Here is a 1,095-nt window from a genome sequence, read left to right on the forward strand (position 1 = left end):
ATAGACTCTCAACTACGGTTCTTCTGTCCTGCATATGTTTATTGTATACGTAACTCTCCTTTATTGTATATGTAATACTCCTTTATTGTACATGTAGTACTTAATCTCAAACGTAAGCGCTGTTGTCAAGTTTATATGCCATAGCATTAAGGTATTTAGTATAACGTTACCCTTAACCGTTTTGCACGCATATTCCTCATTATATGTAATTGTTCTCTTGTTTCTGTATGTTCTTATGTGTATATCTACATGTCTGTCTGTATTGTTCTACCAACAAATTTCACCTAGAAACAGAGTAACAGAAAAGTAGGTCAGAGAGGGTACCCGATACTCCGAGGCAACGCATAGAGAAGAGATTCCCTCTTACCCTGCTTGCGTGTAGACCTATGCAATAAACTCCCGAGATAAAACCAGTGTTTACACTTAACCACACTATGTCACAGTCCACGAGACTATAAAAATAACCGAACAAGTGGGTCTGCCCCACATCTATCATAACTCTAACTTCCTTCCATTTCATTCTTTCCTTACACTTAACCCCCGAATCCCCCTCTCCCTCCCTCCCTCTCCACTTTCTTATCTATCCTGCCCTCTAACAAGCTTCTTCCTTACGCCTCAGTTTAATTAACTTAAACGATTTAATTTTTTGCAATGGATTTCCCTTGGCCGAATAAAGCAGTTTGACGGTAGCCAGAATTAAGATACATGGTCAGATTCAAAAGTAAAACAACTACGCATTCAGATACAGTACATACAATACACCCTAATCGTAGACACGCTGCCGAGGGTAAACCTGTGGTAACGCGCCCAGTTCTGCATTCAACTTCTTCGTTGCGAATTTTGAGATAATGTTCTCTGCATACTAGTGGTCTCTCTTGTATTGGTGTGGGATGGGGAGGTTCATCTGACAAGTTGTAGTGCTTCCACATATATGACCTCAGGTCTGATCATCCTGGATTATCTTCGTCTTCGGGCTTCTCTGAAGTTAACCATTCCAAGTTTCTGACACAAATGGGCAAACTGTACATTTTGAGAAAGATCTCGATTTCAGTTTGCACATTTGGCCGGGTCTGAACGTACCATTTGCGGGGTCCG

Source organism: Oratosquilla oratoria, chromosome 4, assembly GCF_046742065.1.
Source record: "Oratosquilla oratoria isolate Oo_2021 chromosome 4, ASM4674206v1, whole genome shotgun sequence".
Classification (NCBI taxonomy): domain Eukaryota; kingdom Metazoa; phylum Arthropoda; class Malacostraca; order Stomatopoda; family Squillidae; genus Oratosquilla; species Oratosquilla oratoria.